This window comes from Hyperolius riggenbachi, chromosome 4, assembly GCF_040937935.1.
Source record: "Hyperolius riggenbachi isolate aHypRig1 chromosome 4, aHypRig1.pri, whole genome shotgun sequence".
NCBI lineage: Eukaryota > Metazoa > Chordata > Amphibia > Anura > Hyperoliidae > Hyperolius > Hyperolius riggenbachi.
In genome coordinates this window covers 153,601,019-153,613,400 of record NC_090649.1, presented here as the reverse complement: position 1 = coordinate 153,613,400, position 12,382 = coordinate 153,601,019, and positions in this window count along the sequence as shown.

Here is a 12,382-nt window from a genome sequence, read left to right as displayed (position 1 = left end):
GATGCAAATTGAAAAATTGCACCTTTACTTCCAAATAAAATATCGGCGCCATACATTGTGATAGGGACATAATTTAAATGGTGTAATAAGCAGGACAAATTGGCAAATAAAGTACATGGGTTTTAATCATGGTAGCATGTATGAATTTCAAACTATAATGGCCAAAAGCTGAGAAATAATAATTTTTTCCATTTCTTTCTTAATATTCTTGTTAAAATTGATTTAGAATAAATTAATTTTCAGCAAAATGTATCACCCACAAAAAGCCTAATTGGTGGCGGAAAAAACAAGATATAGATCCAATTATTGTGCCGAGTAGTGATAAAGTTATTGGCAAATGAATGGGAGGTGAAAGTTGCTCAGATGCAAAAAAAATTCAACCCTGTAGGCTGAAGTGGTTAAAGGCGTCAAAAAGCATTTTGATGTGACATGCACAAAGAATTGTTTTTTGTTTTTTTTTTGCTTTTTATACAGTTGCTATCATGTGTACTGAAATTCAAATGGTAGCCTAAAGTAGGGCTTTAAAAATGTGAACTGACAGCCTTTATACATCTGCCTCTAAAAGTACACTGAATTTAGTATAGCTCGGCTTAAATATCCCTGGCTAACTATAATCCGCCCCTCCTACTTCTTTTGTGAAGGATTCAGTAAAGCTTCCTTCTATAAATCTTAGGAAGATGTTAAAGTGGAGATCACATCTACCTTCCTTTATGATGATCCAGAGAACTCGCATTTCAAAGCTTCCCTACTGGCAATGTACAATACAGATCCTCTGAGAGCATATAACCATGCAAATAGTCGAGAAATCTATATAGTAGGTTATGTGACAGATTTATGTCACTCAACCACTCTCAATAGTACACTCTGGAAGTATACAAGCTGCCAAGAGCCAAACTTTGAAGCATCACTTCTATGCATCACCATGAAGAGTGCTAGATGTAAGTAACCTGTTAACACATAACTCCTGGTCTTCCCCTTCGTTGAGTTTCATCTATGTTTACTGTCTTAGCAAAATTCATTGTTCCTGGGATACCCAAGTGGTCATTTTAGCATTCCCTTCTCCTTGAGGCACAAAAAAACACTTTATGTCTCAAGTTTCTGAAAGAGAGATGAACTTATTCTAATCTTTATCATTGAATATTGTGAGATATTGCACCCAGGATTTAGTGTTACCCTGATGTTACATATTACCAACTGAACAGAGTAATCAGATCAAATTGCAACTATCAGTCATAAAACAGCATTCTCTTGCAAAAAGGTAGCATACAAATTATGAAGTAAAGTGTGACATAACTTCAGAAAATTCATGTGCTGTAATTAAGTTTTTATGATTATTTTACAGATTTCTTTTCAAAGTGAATTAATAAAGCTATTACTACTATTTGCTACGCCTACAATTTCATAAAACTTTGAAGGTAGAAAAAAACAAAGTCTTGTAAAAGTAATACCTTGTAATGGCTATAAATAATGCAAGCTTTCTGGGATCTAGTCCCCTTCTTCAGGCATATTTCCAGATGTAAGCTGAAGTAAGACACTGATGCAGGTAAATAGTAAACACAAAGATGTCAGTTGTGCTAACACGGTACAGAAACATTTTTACTACTATCATAAAACTTTGAAAAATTTCACCAAAACAGAAGATAGGGGTCAATGTTTTTTTGCCTTAACATTAGCACAGATGCAGAGGCAGAGCTACAGCGCAAAGTTCTGCCTCTCCAGGGCAGCACGATCTGCAAAGTCGTGGTACTTTGCAGGTCATTTTCTGTATTTTTTGCAGCGGGATTGCGGTGATTCAAGTAAGGCTATAATGCTCAACAAGATTACATTAAAAACACTGGTAAAAAATGAGACTTCAGAGTCTCTTTAAAGAGACTCTGTAACAAAATTTTTAGCAGTATTTCTCCTATCCTACAAGTTCCTAAGGCTGTTCCATTGTGCTCTGGCTTACTTTCTACTTGCACCGTCTCTGTAATAAATCAACTTATCTTTCCTCTGTCGGATTTGTCGCCCTGCGTCTGGAAGGCAGCCAACTCTTCAGTAATGTGAACAAGTTAACCCCTTCCACACCTCTCCAGTGCTCCTGTGATGTTTATTCCTCACAGACAACGTCCCTGCTCTCACTGTCAGCTTTTTATCAGACTGATAAACTTAACAAAGAATAGCTGGCTGAGGAGGAAGCTGCCTGTCAGGCTGACACGAGTGCAAAGCCGGCTCTAAAGACACAGCTTGTCATGCTTCATTGACACAGAGCTCTTTCAAAACTTGCACATAACCTCTGGAGACTGAATTCAATGTGTAACTCACTGAATTCTCTGTGTACTCACTGTGTATTAACTGAGTTCACTGCTCTGCTGATGTACTTCCTGTTTTGGTGGCCATCTTTTCTGTTTACAAAACAGTTTATAAAACTGTTTTTTTTACCCTCTTTATTGCAGTGGAGAGCAGCGAAAATATTACAGAGGGGGCTAGGAGATGACCCCAAACAGGCAGGTATGTTTGTTTATACTTCATTTTGTGAATACAGATTCTCTTTAAGCATAATTATTGCCAGATTCAGGTGCTCTCCATAGTGCTGAACATGTGCTGTCACTGTCAGCTGATGTTTAGCAAGGAGCAGGTAATCTGTGGCACAGCGATGGCTTGGTAAAATGGACGCTGCAAATAATGCACGGTTAATTGTGGCTATGCCAGGCAGGGCCAGTTCAAGTAACAATTGGGCCCTAGGGCAAAATTATCCTGGGGGCCCCCCAACAGACACCCCCCCCCCCCGAACCAAAAAGCGTCATTAGAGGCCCTTTGTTGCAGCCAAATTTCCCTCCTGGGCCCCTGAGCTGGCTGCTGACCCTCCCCCAATCACCTCCCAAATTAACAGATTCTGCAGAGTCCCTGGGGAGCAACAGTTAAGATGGGGAGGGACAACTTTGGGGCCCCTACAGGCTCTGGGGCCCTGGGGCAATTGCCCATTTTTTCCTATGGTAGCTCCGGCCCTGATGCCAGGGTCCAGGGGGTAAATTGGGCACCAGCAGTGATGGATAATTAAGGCAGTGCAAATATTGGCAAAGGGATTTTTTTTTTATCAGAAGGAGGGTTCAAGTGAGGATAGAGTTAGATTAGGAAATAGCAAAATATCAGTAAAAATGAATCGGAATTAGCTAGAGCCCAATAGTAGAATATTGGTAATTTAACAATATTCTACTAGCGGCTATCCCCAGCACCCAAATTACTGCGAGATATGCATTTGGCACACAAGAAAGCAGGGCTTAGATTTTAAGAGTTTTCTAATGGCCCATACTCATGGGCTACAAAAGTGGCCTGTCACCAGCACACGTGAGCGTGTGCGTGACAGGCCGGCGACAGCTCGTCGCCAGGTCCCCCTGCGTACACACGCAGAAGAGGGACCAGCGGTGCGACGGAAGCTGTCGCCGACGTTCCTCCTCCCCCCGCCGGAAGCTCAATGTTCTTTATTGAGGTTGCTTTCGCTAGTCCGCATACTCACGCGGACTAGCGACAGTTGTGGCGGAGTTGCGGCGGCAACTGTCGCCAGGCGATTGACCGCGCCAATCGCCTGGCGACAGCAGCGACGAGCGACGGTTCGGGGTGCGCGCCCGTGCAACGCCTCATACTCACGGGCGACCTGTCGCCGCAACACGCGCGCGCCGCGTGTTGCGGCGACAATTGTAGCCCGTGAGTATGGGCCATTAGTGTAAAATGTAAAAAAACAAAATAATTTGATGCACTTTTAGATGAAAGCTAGCCCTTCCTCAGACTCTGGGCTGGTTGTCTAGAAGGAGAGAGCTAGTAAGCCTGTTGGTACTCCCTGCTACTTGAAGCAGTCCCTTAGAAGTGCCATGCAAGTTGGGGAAGAAAATATGACTGGTCCCCTGAAAAGCATCACTGACTAGTAATATTTATGTGATGTTGAGCTGCGCTCTCCACAATTCCTGAAAAACAAGCGATGCTTTGCACATAGCGTAATTCTGTAACCGTTATTGCACACAACCTCCCGGTGCTGGTGAAATAAGTGTGAGACACCCGTGAATCCTCTCCCCACGAACTGGCAAATAATTGAGTTAAGAGACATTTGTCTGCAAACTGCAGTAAGGTCTGATAAGAACATTGACTATTGTTTGGCTTGAGTGACAGTAGGGGCAGCGCAATCCTACAGACAATTTACATCACTGACTAGTGTGGATGTATGTTTTTAAATTTGTATGACTTTTTTCCTGGGGAAACGGAGGCGGGGGTGGAGCCAAGTGTTCTTGCTTAATTTCTGTTTTGGAGGACTTGCAGAAATAATGATTCTGTAAAACTAACCTACTTCTAAAACAATGTCAGTCAGCATAATAAAAGTCCAGTTATCTCTCTAATATTCGGTATATAAGTTGGCTACAGGGGCGTAACAATAGCCATAGCAGCCATAGCAGCTGCTGGGGCCCAGAGCATGGGGGGCCCAGGTAGTACTTAATGTGTTCACCACTCACCTTCTTGTGTTCCTCCTCCCTCAAACTTTGTCTCAGTGCCCATGAACTATGTGCAGTGTTGATTGCATGACAATGTAAATTGCCCCATTAACTCATATAAATAGGGCAGAGGCAGGTGGAATTGCTTAAACGTGCCTACATCTGACCTGAGGGCCCTATGAAAGTTTTGCTGTAGGGCCCCATGATCTCTAGCTCCACTGGTTGGCTACATTGACTGCAGAATCAACATGTAGTATTTTGTTAATATATCACATCTCCAGAGGACAGAAGGTTCTGTAGTAAATTTTAAGTGCACTGTTAAAGGGCCGTTTAAAAAAGCGCTATAAAATGTGGTAAACATTTTGTTCCCTTTACTGTTCTTTAGTACCTTGCTGGTTTCTCCTAATTACAAAGTGGTGATAAATAGGGAAAGATGGACAGTATCACTGCTCTCCAATATTTGCTGCATTTCACAGTTTGACAGTTGCCTGCAGGCATTTAGCAAGCATGAAAGGTCCGTCTGCCACCTGATTATTGCAGATTCACTTTTTTCCTTAGTGAAAACTAGGCTATCCCATTGTTTCAAAGGGCTTTTCACTTTGTTTTTGTTTTTGAAACAAACAAGTGGAGGTGAGTAGTGAAGTGGAGAGAACTGATTATCAGGTGTTATTGTTGCTCATAGACAGAACTACATTGTGTGTAATGACTGCTGTCAGAATAATGCAAAGCCTTATAGAATGTTATTTTGTCTTCTTGATATGCTTGCGTACTGTTGACTGTGATACTAGTGGCTGACTTGGGCTCTTTCAGGGCATGAGTCTAACTAGCCCAGTGGTCTTCTGCTGTCTTAAGTGGACATTGGGCTTTGCTGCAAGTGACTAGAAGGTTGCTGCCCCTGAGATTGTCCCAGCATTCACAGAGAGAACAGGTGGTGCTACAGTGTGGAGATAAAACCAGCTAAGGTCAAACCTGGTAAGTATTACCTAGTGCACTATTCAGCAGTGGCTGGATGGTGTACGATTAAGGGCTCTGCCTCTGACACAGGAGAGCAGGTTTCGAATCTGAGCTCTTTCTGTTCAGTAAGCCAGTACCTATTCAGTAAGGAGTCCTTGGGCAAGCCCTGCTACTGCCTATAGAGCACATCCTAATGGCTGCCGCTCTGGCGCTTTGAGTTAGTCCGCCAGTCGAAAAGCCCGATATAAACGTTCTGTGTCTTGTCTTAATAAGGTAACAGGCCAAGGTCAGGACAGGTGGCAATCAGGCAAAATTGAGGTACAAGTTGAGGTCAGAGTAGGTGAAGATCCAGCAGAGTTAGAGTCACTAGCCAAAGCAGTTGAGGTCGGGCAAGTGGTCACGACAGAAGTTCCAAGGAAGAGTAGTCAGACTGGGTCACAAAAATAATTAGGAATGACTAGAAAGATAAGCACAGTACTGGAACTGAAGCAAACTAACAGCACTAAAAGCTGTCAGGGAAGGGCTTTTACATCAAACACTAAGCATTTTAGTGCATATATTTATGTGCATGCATGAGTAAAGTATTGATCATGCACCTGTAAATGCTTACATAACATACGCAAGAAGACAATCACAAGCATAAGAACATGGATGATGTCACGTGCATGCACAGGACCATGCGCATGCCAGAGGGCCACAACGGAACGTCCGTGAGTATGACTTTTTTAAATGTTGTGTACAAAATTAAATAATAGTCACAAGTAATTAGCATTTTCCAAAAATTGTGATTACTCTAAAGTTTTTTTTATGTTGATTGCATCTCTTACAATCATTATATTGCCTTAACACAATCCTGTATACCTAAGCAGGTTGCAGTCATTAATGCCCATCTGCTGAGCCCTGGTGAGTCCTGGTATTTAGCTAGACCTGCTGATTCTACAGCCCATCAGGACATCATCTTCTGTATGGTTGAGTTTGGGGAGGGAGTAGGTAGTCCAGTCCATGGTTGGATTCTGATCCAACAATGAGGAGTTTTCTAGGGTATAGAAGTGCCCTAGCAGATGTTGCTATGGTAGCAAATGTAGCACTGCTTGGTTGTGTTATTGTCATTTATATTCCGCCCATTTTTGTTGTTGACTCTGGTCATCAATAATTCTTTTTGTCACCTAGATATATTCCTAATAATATATTTTTCTTTTTACTAGTGTGTCTGTGTATTCATAGCTCCAAATAAAGAGAAAGTCACCATTGGGAAGGGTAGGAGAACCCAACCAACTCCTGCAGGGGTAGTAAGGGAGGGGGGTAATTACAGGGGATCGGGCAGGTGGAGGGGAGATCGAACCCCCTGGCAGGGATGCCGGTATAGAGTAGTTAGGGGGAGGGGGGTTAATGAGCTCAGGAGCGTGCTAGCATGCCCGCTGTGCTCATTAAATCAAAGTGACTTATATTCACGTCAGGTGGCTTTCAGGAGCCACTTGCTATGACATGAATATACTGTAGTTAGGATGTAAACTGGTTAATAAAAACAAACAAACACATAAATAGTTACCTAAGGGTCTGAACTTTTTATAAATATGCATGTCAAAGGAGTGTATTAATATATTTTTTTAAAAAATTATGGGCTTGTAAATAGTGATGGATGCTGTGAGAAAATGCGGAAAAGCCGCCGCGGGTGCTCAAAGCAAGGCGGCTGTTTCCGCGTCCAATGCGGCGGATTCCGCATCTGACGCGGCGGTTTGCACGCATAGGCCTACATCTGTCGGATAGCGGTGCGGCTGGTTCCGCGCCCTGCACAGCGGATACATTGCAACACATGTCTGGTGTGGCTGCGAATGATAGTCCACACACATTCAGAAGGACGCGCGCGCGCGTGGAGAGGCAGAACTTTTATGACAGCCAGAAGGGTGTCAGCTGACCAAGCCAGTCAGCTGACAATTCAACCATTTCTGATTGGTCCAGCACTTAGGGGAGGCGCTGGAGAGCGCTATAGTATATATACTGGGTGCTGGTCATTTCTCTGGTGTCTGCCATTGCGATCACTACGTGGTAGCACTCAGACCTTTTTGTCAGTATCTGTGTATTGTTATTCTGTTATACTTCAGACTAGTTCCAGGGTGTTGATGATCAAGGAACTCACACCCAAGACTAGGGAACTGTATTACCATTCTGTTATACTTCAGACTAGTTCCAGGGTGTTTATGATCAAGGAACTCACACCCAAGACTAGGGAACTGTATTACCACTCTGTTATATATCAGACTAGTTCCAGGGTGTTGATGATCACGGAGCTCACACCTCAGACTAGGCATTGTTATTATCTGTTATGATTTCCTGCTTTCCTGACAACTCTCTTGATCTCTGATTTGGTACTTCGCTATATCTGATACTCTGTTTCTGAACCCTGCTTGTCTTAGGATTCCGCATCTGTCTCCTGTCTCTGTATCTGATCTGTCTGTCTGTTGCCGACCTGGCCTGTCCGACCTCGAGAACTATCTCCCCTGTTTAGAGATAGTTCACAGATCTGTCAGTGACACTCCACCATTGCTGTCACTCACACTCTGGTCCTTCCCACTCTCAGCCTGATTACTCCCCTTGGGGAGCCTCAGGCCATTGGAAGGAGCTTGTTCTTGGGCAGTATCTCTTACTGCCTGGCTCTCTCGACACGGGTGCTCTCCTCAAAGTATTACTGTTGCACCAAACACTCATATTACTCAGGTGTCCAGACGTTAGAGATATATCTGATTATCGGTGATACTGCAGATCATCAATAATCGGGTATATATCTGTATTCTCAGTGATACTGCAGATCACCGGTAATCAGATCCTCTCTGTGTTACACCGATCGTTACAGATGCAAATTGAAAAATTGCACCTTTACTTCCAAATAAAATATCGGCGCCATACATTGTGATAGGGACATAATTTAAATGGTGTAATAAGCAGGACAAATTGGCAAATAAAGTACATGGGTTTTAATCATGGTAGCATGTATGAATTTCAAACTATAATGGCCAAAAGCTGAGAAATAATAATTTTTTCCATTTCTTTCTTAATATTCTTGTTAAAATTGATTTAGAATAAATTAATTTTCAGCAAAATGTATCACCCACAAAAGCCTAATTGGTGGCGGAAAAAACAAGATATAGATCCAATTATTGTGCCGAGTAGTGATAAAGTTATTGGCAAATGAATGGGAGGTGAAAGTTTCTCAGATGCAAAAAAAATTCAACCCTGTAGGCTGAAGTGGTTAAAGGCGTCAAAAAGCATTTTGACGTGACATGCACAAAGAATTGTTTTTTTTGTTTTTTTTTTTGCTTTTTATACAGTTGCTATCATGTGTACTGAAATTCAAATGGTAGCCTAAAGTAGGGCTTTAAAAATGTGAACTGACAGCCTTTATACCTTTGCCTCTAAAAGTACACTGAATTTAGTATAGCTCGGCTTAAATATCCCTGGCTAACTATAATCCGCCCCTCCTACTTCTTTTGTGAAGGATTCAGTGAAGCTTCCTTCTATAAATCTTAGGAAGATGTTAAAGTGGAGATCACATCTACCTTCCTTTATGATGATCCAGAGAACTCGCATTTCAAAGCTTCCCTACTGGCAATGTACAATACAGATCCTCTGAGAGGATATAACCATGCAAATAGTCGAGAAATCTATATAGTAGGTTATGTGACAGACCACATTAAGTATATGTCACTCAACCACTCTCAATAGTACACTCTGGAAGTATACAAGCTGCCAAGAGCCAAACTTTGAAGCATCACTTCTATGCATCACCATGAAGAGTGCTAGATGTAAGTAACCTGTTAACACATAACTCCTGGTCTTCCCCTTCGTTGAGTTTCATCCATGTTTACTGTCTTAGCAAAATTCATTGTTCCTGGGATACCCAAGTGGTCATTTTAGCATTCCCTTCTCCTTAAGGCACAAAAAAACACTTTATGTCTCAAGTTTCTGAAAGAGAGATGAACTTATTCTAATCTTTATCATTGAATATTGTGAGATATTGCACCCAGGATTTAGTGTTACCCTGATGTTACATATTACCAATTGAACAGAGTAATCAGATCAAATTGCAACTATCAGTCATAAAACAACATTCTCTTGCAAAAGGGTAGCATACAAATTATGAAGTAAAGTGTGACATAACTTCAGAAAATTCATGTGCTGTAATTAAGTTTTTATGATTATTTTACAGATTTCTTTTCAAAGTGAATTAATAAAGCTATTACTACTATTTGCTATGCCTACAATTTCATAAAACTTTGAAGGTAGAAAAAAACAAAGTCTTGTAAAAGTAATACCTTGTAATGGCTATAAATAATGCAAGCTTTCTGGGATCTAGTCCCCTTCTTCAGGCATATTTCCAGATGTAAGCTGAAGTAAGACACTGATGCAGGTAAATAGTAAACACAAAGATGTCAGTTGTGCTAACATGGTACAGAAACATTTTTACTACTATCATAAAACTTTGAAAAATTTCACCAAAACAGAAGATAGGGGTCAATGTTTTTTTGCCTTAACATTAGCACAGATGCAGAGGCAGAGCTACAGCGCAAAGTTCTGCCTCTCCAGGGCAGCACGATCTGCAAAGTCGTGGTACTTTGCAGGTCATTTTCTGTATTTTTTGCGGCGGGATTGCGGTGATTCAAGTAAGGCTATAATGCTCAACAAGATTACATTAAAAACACTGGTAAAAAATGAGACTTCAGAGTCTCTTTAAAGAGACTCTGTAACAAAATTTTTTGCAGTATTTCTCCTATCCTACAAGTTCCTAAGGCTGTTCCATTGTGCTCTGGCTCACTTTCTACTTGCACCGTCTCTGTAATAAATCAACTTATCTTTCCTCTGTCGGATTTGTCGCCCTGCGTCTGGAAGGCAGCCAACTCTTCAGTAATGTGAACAAGTTAACCCCTTCCACACCTCTCCAGTGCTCCTGTGATGTTTATTCCTCACAGACAACGTCCCTGCTCTCACTGTCAGCTTTTTATCAGACTGATAAACTTAACAAAGAATAGCTGGCTGAGGAGGAAGCTGCCTGTCAGGCTGACACGAGTGCAAAGCCGGCTCTAAAGACACAGCTTGTCATGCTTCATTGACACAGAGCTCTTTCAAAACTTGCACATAACCTCTGGAGACTGAATTCAATGTGTAACTCACTGAATTCTCTGTGTACTCACTGTGTATTAACTGAGTTCACTGCTCTGCTGATGTACTTCCTGTTTTGGTGGCCATCTTTTCTGTTTACAAAACAGTTTATAAAACTGTTTTTTTTACCCTCTTTATTGCAGTGGAGAGCAGCGAAAATATTACAGAGGGGGCTAGGAGATGACCCCAAACAGGCAGGTATGTTTGTTTATACTTCATTTTGTGAATACAGATTCTCTTTAAGCATAAGTATTGCCAGATTCAGGTGCTCTCCATAGTGCTGAACATGTGCTGTCACTGTCAGCTGATGTTTAGCAAGGAGCAGGTAATCTGTGGCACAGCGATGGCTTGGTAAAATGGACGCTGCAAATAATGCACGGTTAATTGTGGCTATGCCAGGCAGGGCCAATTCAAGTAACAATTGGGCCCTAGGGCAAAATTATCCTGGGGGCCCCCCAACACACACCCCCCCCCCGAACCAAAAAGCGTCATTAGAGGCCCTTTGTTGCAGCCAAATTTCCCTCCTGGGCCCCTGAGCTGGCTGCTGACCCTCCCCCAATCACCTACCAAATGAACAGATTCTGCAGAGTCCCTGGGGAGCAACAGTTAAGATGGGGAGGGACAACTTTGGGGCCCCTACAGGCTCTGGAGCCCTGGGGCAATTGCCCATTTTTTCCTATGGTAGCTCCGGCCCTGATGCCAGGGTCCAGAGGGTAAATTGGGCACCAGCAGTGATGGATAATTAAGGCAGTGCAAATATTGGCAAAGGGATTTTTTTTATCAGAAGGAGGGTTCAAGTGAGGATAGAGTTAGATTAGGAAATAGTAAAATATCAGTAAAAATGAATCGGAATTAGCTAGAGCCCAATAGTAGAATATTGGTAATTTAACAATATTCTACTAGCGGCTATCCCCAGCACCCAAATTACTGCGAGATATGCATTTGGCACACAAGAAAGCAGGGCTTAGATTTTAAGAGTTTTCTAATGGCCCATACTCATGGGCTACAAAAGTGGCCTGTCACCAGCACACGTGAGCGTGTGCGTGACAGGCCGGCGACAGCTCGTCGCCAGGTCCCCCTGCGTACACACGCAGAAGAGGGACCAGCGGTGCGACGGAAGCTGTCGCCGACGTTCCTCCTCCCCCCGCCGGAAGCTCAATGTTCTTTATTGAGGTTGCTTTCGTTAGTCCGCATACTCACGCGGACTAGCGACAGTTGTGACGGAGTTGCGGCGGCAACTGTCGCCAGGCGATTGACCGCGCCAATCGCCTGGCGACAGCAGCGACGAGCGACGGTTCGGGGTGCGCGCCCGTGCAACGCCTCATACTCACGGGCGACCTGTCGCCGCAACACGCGCGCGCCGCGTGTTGCGGCGACAATTGTAGCCCGTGAGTATGGGCCATTAGTGTAAAATGTAAAAAAACAAAATAATTTGATGCACTTTTAGATGAAAGCTAGCCCTTCCTCAGACTCTGGGCTGGTTGTCTAGAAGGAGAGAGCTAGTAAGCCTGTTGGTACTCCCTGCTACTTGAAGCAGTCCCTTAGAAGTGCCATGCAAGTTGGGGAAGAAAATATGACTGGTCCCCTGAAAAGCATCACTGACTAGTAATATTTATGTGATGTTGAGCTGCGCTCTCCACAATTCCTGAAAAACAAGCGATGCTTTGCACATAGCGTAATTCTGTAACCGTTATTGCACACAACCTCCCGGTGCTGGTGAAATAAGTGTGAGACACCCGTGAATCCTCTCCCCACGAACTGGCAAATAATTGAGTTAAGAGACATTTGTCTGCAAACTGCAGTAAGGTCTGATA